Below are 11900 nucleotides of genomic sequence, written 5' to 3' on the forward strand. Positions count from 1 at the left end.
TCATGGCATGTATAAATGAATTACTAAAATTCTGCAGCACACTAAAAATATTTTTTGTTGACCTGACCAAAAAGCAGGCATAATTTTGATTTATTCACACTGGACATCTATTGCTGTGTTGGCTGTTGTCATTCTTTTATTTGAAAATCTAACAGAAGAGATCCGTGCTCCTGACTAAATAGTCAGGTATTGCATGTTTTAGAAATCCTTGTGGCACGCTGGTTGAAAAGGTTGAAAATCATTGGTCAACAGCAATAAAAGGGAGGATTTGCAACAAGAATTCATCCGGCTCCTATCAGTAGGGTCTCAATGTTGGTCCTGGGATCCTAGTATGAGAACTTTAGGGCAAGCAGGAAAAATTCAGCATCTAGTTCAAGAGTTACCTCCACTTTGTGGCCATTCCCCAGTACCACCTCCCCAATAACCACTCACTCATCTGAACTCTTCTATCACTTAATGCTTGCATCACTGCTTTGGCCCCCTGATATTTCTGTCTTGCTTCATAAAAATATATTTTCTCCCAACTGGGTGATACTTCCTTGGCCATCAAAGGCCCATATGGCATACCTCATTGTATGATTGCCTGTGGGAGGAGCTTAATTTGTTGTTTTTGATGGCTATCAGTGGACATACTACAAGCAAATATATATATATATATATTTGTGACACTGGTGTGTCACAAGGATTTCTAACACATGCGATACCTGACTATTTAGTCAGGAGCACAAATCTCTTCTGTTAGATTATATATATATTTGTTAATGATAACAGCAATGATTTTCTTATGAGTTACTATAGTATAAGCCCTGACATTTCACTTTTTTTTTCTTTTTTGTAAAGCAACTGCCTGACTTAAGCTTTGATTGCCAGGGCATCCATTTCAAAGACACATCCACTTCAAACATGACTACATTGCATAAACACAATGCCAGCCACAGGACTGGATAAAGAGCCAAGTCGCCATCCCCTCCCTATTCCCCAGGCTCCTTTGTTTTAAAGATCTCTGTTTAGTTTGAAAACAAACCATTTGTCCCTCTTTTTTTTTTTCCTCTCCTCAAGTTTAAATTCCTGTTCTTATGTTTTAAATTCACCAGTAAAGAGTAAGCCTACGAAACTCTATGTCCCCACCCTTGACTCCAATTAAAACAGAACCCCAGGCCTGCAGACAGGCTCTCCCTCCTACCCACTCCTTCTGTGACCTTCCTGTGTGGCTCTATAAGTAATAAACTTTTTTTTTTCAAAGTTTCATGGCAGTTGTTGCTGAGGGTGTCTTGAAATCATAAGAACCAAAAGGGCTGATCCAGCCACAGCACTGGTTATCAATAGGCCGAGACCTGCACATAACAGTTATTTTATAGTCAAGTAATAGCATTATTTTGTTACATCTAAATATATTGGCATGTGATACCAGAATTGAAACATATGACATCTCAAACACAAAATAATACAGTGAGAACCAAACATCAGAACATTGATTCTGTATAAGAACTGTGCAAATGTTTTCTTAAAAAAGACTAAGTTGTCATGGAAATTGCTCTAATTTGAGACTTACTAAGTACACCAATATTTCATTTCTGTAACCACCACATTTCCCTAAAACATGCAGCTTCATAGGAACAACAGATGATGTTGTAAGAAGTCATAGATTAGATATAGACCTTTGCAATTGTTAGAAAAAGAAAACTCATTAACTAAACTTTCTTTTTCTATCATTAAAATTAGAACCTGAATCTTCAAATAGCAACATGTGTTTTCTGAGCAGTAAAAATATGGCATCATATAATAATTTACTTCTTCAGTCTGATGGGGGAACTCAAGAGTTGGAAAATTTTAGTTTTAGGTAATACGTAGTTAATAAGCTTAGCAGTTAATGCAGGTAAAAAGCTTCAGGAGCTGAAAATATAGCCCACCCTGACTACAGGAGACCACAAGCAATTTGACCTTTGTGCTCCAGAAGAGACCATAAGCAATCAAGAAGGTATCTGAGCCATTGTATTCCAGGGAGAGACACCCTCCCATCCCCTCAGGACAGAGGAGACAGCATTCAGATAGAAAATCGCCAGACCACAGCTTTTATCTGATTAACCTCTTCCCTGAATTCCAAATCCCTTACCTACACGTTTTTCCCTTGAATTCCAAATCCCTTACCTACACTTTTTTTCCTTGAATTCCAAATCCTTTACCTACACTTTTTCCTCCTTATAAAAAAAGGTGGGCTTAAAGGGAACTATAAGACAGTTTGCTAGGGTACATAACGTGCCATCTTCTCATATGGCCAGCCATCTGAATAAAGCGCGTGTAGAGATTCAATACCTGTCTCTGCTTATTGGTTCTGGTAGTGACAGGCAGCACGAACACCAATTTTTCCAGTTTCAAGTCCACCTTCCACTGTGCTAGGTCTTCTTAAAATTGCCTACAATTAACTGGAGGAATAAGTTGAAACTGGAGGACTAACACACTCCCCCATCCTCCTCACATGCCAATTTAGGACCTAAGGGGAATGAGAGCACTGACTGAGCCCTTATAAGAAGTAAATAATCTGCAAGCTTTTGAGTCTTTGATAGATGAGGGAGAGGTCAGGACATATATGGCTCAGCAATGGGCCTCTTTCTTACTCTTGATAATGATATAAAAGCTGAGAATGGAGGAAGACACACACTATTGATGAAAATACCCACCAGAACAGACCAACAGTAATTTGAAATTAAAATCCAAGGAAATGGCCATGGTAAATCACACACCACTTAAGACAACATTGAAAATGGACTGCTGTTAAAATATCCTTCCTGAAAACCATGAGAACTCTAACAGCAAGCTGTGTGAGACATGCACCATGTGGGTCTTACAATCTGAATTTGAATTTTCAGTAAGCTTAAGCAAAGTTTTCATCTTAGCTTATGAATATCAAGCCCTGGAAATCTTTAATCATTCTCTTAGTAAGTTAATAGCATGACATAATGGTCAAAAGCATGGACTCTGGAGCCAAATTACATAGATTTGAATCCCAACTGGGTTACTTACTAGCTCTGGGCAAATCACAGAACTTCTCTGTACCTCAGTTTTCTATCCACAAAATGGGGATACTAAGAGTATCATCTACTTAAAGTATTTTCATAAGGGCTAACACATTTAATCAGTATTAAGAAATAGCTTATGGTAGTGCCAGGCATATAGTAAACTCTATACATATGTTAAACAAAAAAAGCAGATTCTCCTAGTCATACATAAAATGATAGTCTCCAGAATTATGTGCCAGTTGCCTGTAATAACAAGGAAAATGAACCATATTTTTAGATTCATTTATAACCCATTAGGTGAAAATGTATTGTCCAGCAGTGGGCCTGGGATGATATTCCAAAAGTCCCTTAAAGACCTCTAGTCTAACCTACTCATGTTACAAATAAGGAAACTGAGGACCATGGCAGGGATGGGACTTGACCAAGGTAACAATTGTTAAGTTGTGAAAGAGTTAGAAATAGAATCCAAGTCACTGATCTCCACGAACTGCCTCTCTGACTTCCTAAGGTTGAGTTTCAAATATATCTTGTAAGAAACTTATATTGTATATGACTGTGAATAAATACCATAGTAGTAAAGATGGCATTTACACTAACAATCGAAGTACATCATGTATTTGACACATTAGAATCATGTTATGCATGAGTCCGTGGTTCTCAGTGTCACTGATATTATTTCTCAAACATTTTACCAATATGCTTCTCTCTCTCATGTAACTCAATTAAGTAACAAGATTAATATTTCTTTCTGTTACTACCCATTTGGACTATTTTAACAAAATAACATAGACTAGGTGGCTTATTGTGAGGACAATGGAATCTAGTCAGGCTTTCTCACCCCAGATGCTCAGGCGTGGGCTGACAGAGATAAGAATTAGGTTCACCTGCACAGCGCACTCGCAGTTATATAAGCATTGATGTCATATTTTAGCTAGTAGCCAGTTTTGTCCATGTATAATATAAAGGGGGCAGGAATCCCTATGGGAGTGTTCGGGTTCAGGCGCAGCAAGGAGCAAGTGTTGGCTCAGTGAGCAGGCCGCCCAGTGCAGCAGCGCGGCCGGCAGCTGGTCAGAGCTCCAGCGCAAGCCCAAGGGCAGAGGGCAAGTATAGATGCTGTCATGTCCGCAATGAAGGGACTGTCAGAGATTCCAACCTTGCCTCGCATATTTTATCCAACTGCCGGACACAAGGAATCTGCAGTCTTTGCCACGACACTTATAAACAGCAGGTATTTCTCTTTCATAGTTCTGGAGGCTGGGAAGTCCAAGATCAAGGTGCCAGCAGACTCAGTGTCCAGTGAACACTCATTGCCAGGTTCATAAGCTGCAGTGTTCTCCAGGTGTCCTCACATGGTGGAAGGAGTGAGAAGGCCCTCTGGGTTCTCTACAAGGGCAGTAACCCCATTCATACAGGATCCACCCTCATGACTTAATTACCTCCCTATGGCCCCACTATACTACCAAATACCCTCACATTGGAGATTGGGTGTCAACATATGAATTTGGGGGGACCCAAATATTCTTTCAATAGCAAATACACAGTAAAAAACAATGTTTTTGTAGTCAAATACACTGAACCTGTTGAAAGAAAACCCATAAGGCAGTTTTATTCCTTACATTAACACTTCAAAAGATCTCTCCTCATGAGTGACTCAGATAGATTAATTGCAATTTTGATTTTCCGTATCAAGATGCCTACATCTTTTTAGCTTTATTATACTTCAGATATTAAATTATTCAGAATGTATACAGCACAATAATTAAACATGGAAACCAGCTCAGAGGCAATGAAGTATAAAACCAGAAATTGCTTCTTAATTCCTTTGACAATTAAAAAATAATAAAAATAAGTGAAGAGCTTGGCCTTATATTTTTTAAAAAGACATTTCTGAAAGTCAGGATTGTGAAACCATATGCTGTATTTCTAATACTCAGGGAGCCTTAACAAGACTCATTTGCTAATAAGCAAAGCATAGATTTGGGGGTACCTCCTAAAATGCAAACTTACCACTTTTTGAACTTGCATTTACTTTTATATTTATCACCGATAAAAGCCTAGTGAGCTAACATCTGTAAATATGAAACATTCAACAGCAAACGTTACAACTGGACTCCTTCTGCAGTTCCATTACAGACCATGATTATCTGTTTGGACTAAAGGCCTATTAGTTCATCACAGCCATTGTTGCCTCCCAGAGAGCAATGATGAGATTTGTCCAAATGTGTGAATTGAATAAATCATACATTTCCTCCTATGGATTTTGTACCCTCAATATTTGACACTACTAGAGGAATCAACAATTACATTTCAACAATGAGTTATCAATAGGACTTTATGTAATAAATATGTTGTTATTCTAAAGAACTGCTAGAACAAAAGGGGTTAATGAACCAGGGTACATTATGAAAATCTTAGATTCATTACGTCAGAAAGATCTCTCAGACATTGTGCAGTTAAACCCCCACAAAGTCAAGAGATTGTGTTGTTTGAACCAGTGAGTAGTCTTAGAGTCAGAAGTCTTCTGGATCCCTGTCCAATATTCTTCCAAGTTTGGGATTGGGGGTTGTGTGTGTGTGTGTGTGTGTGTGTGTGTGTGTGTGTGTGTGCATGCGCATTTCAATAAATATATTCCCTGTTTGAGATCTATATCAATTTTTCTAATTGCAAGTGTTTTCTCTGGAACAAATCATTATCTAACCAGGTCTCATTGCAATAATTTCCCATTTATAAATATTAACTGATGTTAACTCTTTGGCCATGATATATCATACTTGGACAAAAAATAAATATAATCTGGGAGAACTTCCACATTACAGGCATTTTCCATTATTTGTAAACATAATTTTTTCACATGTGGCTTCTGAGATTTATATTGAAAATGTCACATACTAAGAAATTAGCTATAGAATCATTACTGTGGTCTTCAAAACACAACGAGGTAGTGGGTGGAGGTGGAAGACAGTATACAAGGGATAAATGGTAATGAAAAAAAATACCATAAAAATGAACTATTAAAAAATAAGTAGATAAATAAATAAAAGACAACCATGTCACCTAATTTATTTTAGGCGAACTAAGGAACTAGGTAAAAAGAGAAATGATCTTGCAAATGGAATTGCCCAGCAATGACAGGGGTTTGGGTGTCTTTAGCAACTTCTTAGAAGCCCATTGCTACAATATATTCACCTAAATTCTCAAGAGCAAATAATATAATCATATAATAACCATTTCAATTTTTTCTCTGTTTTGGATTCAACACCAATTCTGAAGCAATGCTTTTCTTGAAGGACACCTCAGCCTTGTATAGTCCTTTCTCAAAACTTAAAATGCTGCTCAGTACACCAGGACCAGGCTCCTCTCACACATCATCAAGGCATTTTGCCTCTTGGCCTCAGCAACTAAAACCACACCTTGTTGCTACTTCTTTGCTTACATCTCCCGCTTACTCAAAAGAGCTGAACCACTGCTCATTTGCCAACTTCAGATAGTAAAGTTTAGAGGACTGCTCCATGTAAACCCACTTAAGGGAGAGCTGCAGGCTCTAATCTTCTTAACTATGGTGTGGAATTGGCCTCTTGGCAACAAGGTATGCCACTGCTCCGGCCACTGCTCCTGTTACCACGTTGCTGGTCATCTGGCCCTTTCTGTTTCAGTGTCTCCCTGTGGGATAAGGGATATGGGGGACTGGTGCTATCTTGATCTGGCATTGTCTGATCTATCTGGGCTAATTGTTTTTTACAGAGGAGCTGAATCTGTCAAGAAGTTTGATGTAGTGTGTATTAGTAAACACCCCAAGCTTCAGAGCAAGGAAATCAGACTAGACATCCCAAACCTCTCACTTCTAAGCTGTGTGACCTTGAGCAAGGTACATAACCTTCCCGTGTCCTGATTTCTTCATGTTATCTATTATTATCTAAGCCTCCATATCAGTAAAAGAACAAGTTTACTTTATCAAATAACCAATCCACTCAGTGTCATAAAATGAGCTATGCTAGTGTTTTCATCAACCATCACATATTTATCTAATGACAATTTTGCACTAAGCATTATAGACAACACAATGACTTTTAAGACGTGAAACCTTTTCCCATGAAACCATTTTGTTGAGAATACTGGAGTAAAGGACATGTGCTTAGTGAGAGATATGATCAATAAGTCCTCTAAGAGTTCAGAGGAGTGACAGACCAAATTGACCTGGGGCAACAGTGAGGATACAAGCTGTTTATCTTCTGCATTTAATCTCCAGTACGTTTTAGCAAAACCATAGTTTTCTTTCCTAACTATTCCAGAAATGCATCAACCATCCCTTATTTTAATGATTCTAGACACCAACATTATAATGATAAACTCGTAACTTACACATATAAGCACGATACATAAATCCTTTGTTTTTATTCAACTTGTGAAGTGTACTTTCATTCAACTGTTTTTTATTCTCTGCTTAGGAAATAATACATACTCATTAAAGAAATTTGAAGAATACAGAAAATATTTTTTTAATCATCTATAACCCAGGATAACCACTTTTAAAATTTTGGCATCTTTTATCCCATTTTTCTATACATTTTCACGCTGTTGAGATAATATTGAATAATTTGATTTTAAAAATAACATTTTATTTTTCTCTTAATTCAAAATGTATAAGGAAGGAAACAAAAGTCCAACTAACCCCATATGACATTTTTAAAAAACTTACATGTATTTAGCAAGTTTACACAGTATAATGATACATCCTTTCACTACATATAGCAGAATATATGTTATATGTGCTACATAATATACCAAAAACTTTTTAAATAGGTTTTCAATTATTTGAAATTATAAACAATGCTATGTTGAATATTTTTATCAATATTTTTATCAACACATATCACTAACACATGAAAATGGTTGCATGAATTTTCACCAAATCTTTAGGATATCTTTAGAATAGTTTGATTCAAAATATAGGCTATTTGAAATACATGAGCTTCCCTTTGGGGATCAGGAGGAAACCCCATCACAAAAATGTGCTTCAGAGAATCTGTAGCAGAGGTTCAGCAAGAGGCCTTTATGTCTGCTAATCAAGAATCCCTTGTCATACCATTCAGATGCCAAGGAGATAAAAATCAATTGGCGTTTATACGGCGACCTCTTTTTGAAAGTCCAAAAGGCAGACACTCCAAATTATAATATTCTGAATTACAAGTACTGATTTTCTATGGAATTGTTTCTCAAATAGATAACTCAATATTATGTGATCCAGAGTAACAACAGGGGTAGCATTCATATTATGATCATTGATAATTAATTAGCAGTGCAGAGGAGGCTCCTGAAAAATAATTACCCTTTACTCAAAGATAATGAACAGTATGAACAAGTGACTACAAGCTGAATAGAGGAAATAAATCCAAAGGATTAATTCAGGAAACAGAAGATAAGTTTTGAAAAAAAGTCTCAGAGATTCAAGAGGATTTTGTGCCTATAAAAGAATAGAATAAACTACTGTGGAGAGAAAAGTGTAATTGTAAAGAAAACAGTTTATGAACATTTCAAATATAATTACCAGATTAAAAAAAGAAAATACTTGCTCAGAAGAAGGCCCAAATAGCAGAAGGAACACAGCAAGAAATAAAATCAGATGTCTGGAAGATCACATTAAAGTACACTTTTATAATACAAGAGGGACCCCAAAAAACGGAATTGTCTTCTGGAGGGCAGGCCCCTTGTACAGGCTTCCCCCACTAGGTGAGTATCCTAGGAACCCATCTGTACCAGTGCACCAGCTGGCATGGTGAGAGGCTGTGTTGGGCTTCAGTGATTTTTTTTCAAAGATTCTTTCAGCACATTTGCCCATTTCATGATGGGTGATTTACGAGCACACCTGTCCACATTGCACTGAGTGTTCAGCAGTTTTTGAGCCAAAACAGCATGATCCTTATGCCCCACCCTACCTATTCACCTGATCTCACCCCAAGGGACTTTCTGTTGTTTACCCAGATGAAAAAAAAGTCTTCAAAGGGAAACGTTTTGCTGATGAAGAACAGGTGAAACAAAAAAATGGCAGAAGCACTAAAAGGCATCAATAAATTCAAAACCAGTTTTGAGCAGTGGCAAAAACATCTTGATAGGTGTATTGCATCAAATGGAGAGTACTTTGAAGGTGACTGTAGTTTGAACATGTAACAATAAATACACAATTTTTAAAAAATAAATCCAGGGTTTTTTTTTTTTTTTTTTCAGGGAGGTATATTGTGGAGGTATAGAGGAAGAGAGGTGAGAACTAAGAATGAAAATTTGTGAGGTATGGAGAATAGATACAGCTGAGCTAATAGAAGTTACAAATGGCAAAGAAGAGAAAGGAAAGATGGGAAAATGTGGGGAACCACTCCTTGTGGTTTCGGGAATTATAGCCCAAGCCATGAGCCAGGCAGCCCTCACCCTCTCCCTGGGAAGCCTCTAAATCTCAACAGAAAACTGGAAGGTGGGACAGACAGGCCCGAAGGCCACTCAGAGGGTTCCCACGGGAATTGGATTTAAAGAATGCTTACTATGCTTTGGAGCTTGCTCTGCTTTTCTTATCTCTCTGTTAACTATAAACAATCTCTAGAAAGGAATATATGAAACCTTGCACCTAATGCCAGTGTGGCGTCAAGGTGTTTAATAGACCCTGACACAGACTGGGCACTGTGCCCTCTATATTGATACTTGTAATCTGTAACTGTTAACTGTAATCCAGGCTCCTAAAAGCCATTGATGACTTATGAGTTTTGACCTTGTATCTCCCATGCATACCCTTCTCAATAAAAAGCATGAAGAACAGAGGTCTTGCGCTTTTTCCACTACAAGGAACAGCCACCTCCCTTTTTCCCCTAGACAAAATACAGTGTCCTAGATAAATTTGTTCCACCATGGTCATGCAACCTCTGCTGGACAGAGAAGTTTCCAACTGAGCTGGGGTGTTGGACGCAGCTCAGCCTCAGGAAAACATAGTTAAAGGAGTAAAATAAGATGCATTTCCCCACACTGAAGACTATTGTTTTGAAATAAAATTCTGAAAAATGTGGTGTGTTGCTTGTAAGAAGGGCCATGATATTTCCCTCTCTGTATCCATGACCCTTTGCAATATGACTTTGAAGCTCCTTTTACTTTTTATTTATTTACTTTTATAGCGAGGGGAGGGAAGGGTGAAAGAGAGGGAGAGAAACATTGATCAGTTGCATCTCATAGGCGCCCCACATGGGGATCTGACCCATAAACCAGGCATGTGCCCTGATAGGGAAGTGAACCGCGATCTTTCAATTCATAGTCCAGTACTCAATCCACTTAACCACACCAGCCAGGGCCGAAATTCCTTTTATTGAGGAGTAGAATCTACTTCCCCACCCCTTGGATCTGACTTGCTGACTTGGTTTGGCCAATAGAATGAGTGAAAGTAATATTGTGTTAGTTACAAGCTATGTCCTACAGGCCTTGAGTGCTTCTACAGTTGATGGAAGCAACCCTCTGATTACCATGTAAAAAGCCCAAGGAAGTCTACTGGTGGGTGAAAATTGATGTGAAGCAGATACAAGCCATTACAGCTAAACCCTTTCTAGCACCCCACTTACCTATCAGATTACCACAGATACACAAGTGATCCCAGCTGAGACCAGAAGTAGCCAAAGGAACTAGCTATGTAGATATCTGATGGAAGAGTATTTCAGGCAAAGAGAAGGGTATGTACAAAGACCCTAAGGTGAGAGCATGCCTGCCGCTTCTGAGGAAAAGCAAGGAGGTTGGTTTGGCTAGAGTGGAGTAAGTAATGGAGGGAAGGTAGGGGATGAAATCAGAGGAATGTGGTAAATTGTAAAACTGGCCATGCATTATTCCTCTTTCTGCATGTTTGCCCTTGCAATATATCACAGGTCCCCCCATCACAAAATGGCTGCATATCTCTACTCCTTGCATCTGGGTTGGCCATGTGGCTTTCTTTGACCAATGGGATATTAGAAAATATAATGCAAGCAGAAGCCTGAAAAACACTGGCACATCAGGTCTTGCTCTCTTGCTGTTCCTGAAACCCCTGAACTATTTCCTCTTGTCATCTGAGGTGACACCTAGCCAACCCCCAGATATGTGAGACCATTCACTACAGCTGCAGATGCATGATTTATCCTACCCAAGATCAGAAAAACCACCCAGCTGAGCCCATCCCAAATTGCCAAACCATGGAGTTGTGAGCTCAATAAATAATTAATTTTAGCCCCAAAATGTTGAAATGTTTTGTTATACAACAAAAGTTAACTGATGCACATGCTTGAAGTTATAAAGATAAAATAAAAATCATGTAAAATTTCAGAGAGAAGGAATAAAAAGTTAGCTATATTAGCTAGCATTGAATTCTTCACACACAATATGGAATGTTATTAAATATTGTGAAAATTTTCATAGAGTTCTGAAGGGAAAGAATTTTGAACCTAAAATAACATTGCAAAGAAATAGATACCATAAAGCTATAAGCTATCACCTAGGAGTAGAGACAGTTTTCTTATTAAACTATATTTGACAATTAAAAATTTTAAGGTGTACAATTTGATTATCTGATATACATACACATTGTGACATAATCAGTACAGTAAACCTAATTAACATTTCCATCACCTTAGATAGTTACCGCTTTCTTTTTTCTTTTCTTATTTATGTATGTATGTGGGGGGTGAGTTCTCACTTAAGATCTACCTTCTTAGAAAATTCCACACATACAATATAGTATTGTTAATTATAGTCACATTGTACATTATCTCCAGAACTTATTCATTTTGCATAACTGGAACTTTGTATCCCTTAACAAAAGTCTCATTTCTCTCTCCCCCAGTCCCTAGTTACCCCTATTCTACTCCCTGTTTCTATGAGTTCAGCTTT

The sequence above is a fragment of the Furipterus horrens genome, unplaced genomic scaffold, assembly GCF_987537825.1.
Source record: "Furipterus horrens unplaced genomic scaffold, mFurHor1.1.pri manual_scaffold_17, whole genome shotgun sequence".
Lineage (NCBI taxonomy): Eukaryota > Metazoa > Chordata > Mammalia > Chiroptera > Furipteridae > Furipterus > Furipterus horrens.